The sequence below is a fragment of the Penaeus chinensis genome, chromosome 42 (genome assembly GCF_019202785.1).
Source record: "Penaeus chinensis breed Huanghai No. 1 chromosome 42, ASM1920278v2, whole genome shotgun sequence".
In the NCBI taxonomy this organism is placed as follows: domain Eukaryota; kingdom Metazoa; phylum Arthropoda; class Malacostraca; order Decapoda; family Penaeidae; genus Penaeus; species Penaeus chinensis.
This window is the reverse complement of record NC_061860.1, coordinates 18,162,287-18,164,786: the sequence shown is the minus strand read 5'-3', so window position 1 is coordinate 18,164,786 and position 2,500 is coordinate 18,162,287.

The following is a 2,500-nucleotide window of genomic DNA, read 5'->3' as shown; positions in this document are numbered from 1 at the left end:
GTAGTAAGAACCATATTCAAATATAAATATGTTTGTGTGTGTGTTTTAGCTAAAGTTAACAAAATTAATACATTAAATATACACTTAAGTGATATACCATGCATTTTTATTTCAAATAATTATGATTTTTTTTTGTTAAAAATAAATGATACAAACACCGACATAATACGTGTCACTTTTTAATGTAGATGACATACAAAAAGGATACAAATTCCTTTGAAACTTGTATGATTGTATCTTTGAACCTCACTTTTTATCATGCATTTTTAAGTTTAAAAGAATATCTGACAAATTAGAAATAAATTGCTTGATTTAAAAATTATATCTATATATATTTTTTTAAGATATGAGACTGAATTTAATTCATAGACAGTTCTCTAACTTTCCAAAAACAAATTATTACAACTAAATACATACTTTATAAATAAAAAAAGTTTTCACTGCTATTAACACTATTGCTCTGATTTCTCTTGCCATAAACATTAGCATCTTTAGAAGTATATCTATTCTAACACAATATTTAGTTGTTGTTTTTATTTTCCACATATCTTAAATCCTTTAGTAGAATATCCATGAAATAATATTCAAACTGTAAACTGCACCAATTATTCTCACACCTACCAGCATAAAGACATCACAAAGAAATCACAGACGATTAAAAACAAAGATGTAATACTGAATCCACGAACTTCAACAAAAATTCTAAATGTAACCCTCAGCAAAAATAAATATTAAAAACCTTTTCAATTTGCTTCTTCCATTTTATTTAGATCATAAACTGTCATCAAATACATATACTTAAATATGTAAATCATACAAAATAATACGTCACAATTTGTTTCTTCCATGATATAAAAAATCTGAACTATTTTTATTTTCTGTTTTTGTCTTATTACTTTATTCTGACCCAACTTATATGTATGACTATATATATTCCTTGTGCCACACTTCATCATTATATATATATCAATTATTTTCTACAGATATATGCAATAAAAGTATATTCTATAAATCAAATGTAGTTTTTACCCTAAACACAGGATTATTTCCTATAATGATGAACAAGTAATCAAACCAAAGTTACTAAAATAAAATTCCAGTTATTTCACACAATTAAGAATAAGTAAAGTACAAAAAATTAAGACCTTCATATCAACCTTCCAGGATATCATGACCTTTAAAGAAATTTAAATAAATCTCTTAAGTGTTAAAATTCAGTGATGTTTATGCAGTGCCTTTGCAAGAAGCTCAATATTATACAGTGATATGATTATTTTCCTACAAGCCATTTTGATATCTAACTATTAGGATAATAAAAGTGATTACAATCTTAGATGACAAACATTGTTCTAATAAAGTTTTAATCATGTCTTCATCAAGCCAAAAAATAACTACGTCTTTCCTCATTCCAGTTGTCATTCTGCTATGAATATGAAGAAGTAAATATATCATTTATACAAGTAAAGCAAATAATTTTTTTTACAAACCCTTAAAACTGAAAGGTCCCCATTAAAAAGTATGAAAATTAATAAGCTTCTGAATCTTTTAAAAGGTTTCTGCATTGCCTACAGGGACCATCACACTGTTTTATTTCAGTGATAGTCCCATTTTTGCCATTCTGTAAATGACACCAGAAAATAGAATGGGTAGTGGAGGATGCCTAGAGTGTAACTTCAGGAGCAATGCATCATGTTGTTTTAGCCCAGATTTACCCAGTCAGTATTAGATAATATTCTTCAGATTTAGAGGTTAATGGCAATAACTTCAAAGGATACCCAAAGGCTGCCAAATATGCAAAGAAAATATTAAATTCACCTAAAACTACATTTTCCACCAAAGATCATGTTGGCGGTCCTCTTCAATACAATGCAGTCACATGTGTGTATTTACCAAAATTAACTTAATATTTCAAAGCTAGATTTTACAGCCTTCCCATAATGAACAGTAACTCATATTGTTAACACACTATAATATATTTATCACTCATTACATGTGAACCAGTTTATTTGCTGTATTAGATATACAATTTTACTGTTTAATCAATTAAAAGACAGTTTCCCTGAGAATCTGGCAGGACAAAATGACTTCCAGGGAATTTAAACTTAATAAAAAAAGCAATGAAACCCTGCAAAAGTAATCTAGTAACTTAATTAAGTTAAATCAGGCAAATCTACAGACTGCATTTATAAAAAGTATATAGATATATACTTTTTGCAACTACTTGGAATCTGGAAATTATGTATTAAACACTGGTGTGAGATCCGTAGGTAGTGATATAAGAATAAACAAGAAAATAAATCTGATCCAAAGAAAAGACAGACAGACAGACAGACACAGACACACACACACACACACACACACACACACACACACACACACACACACACACACACACACACACACACACACACACACTCTCTCTCTCTCTCTCTCTCTCTCTTAATACAAATATAAAGTTAAATGTGATATTTCAGAAATGTCTTTGGGCCCATTTCAAGGA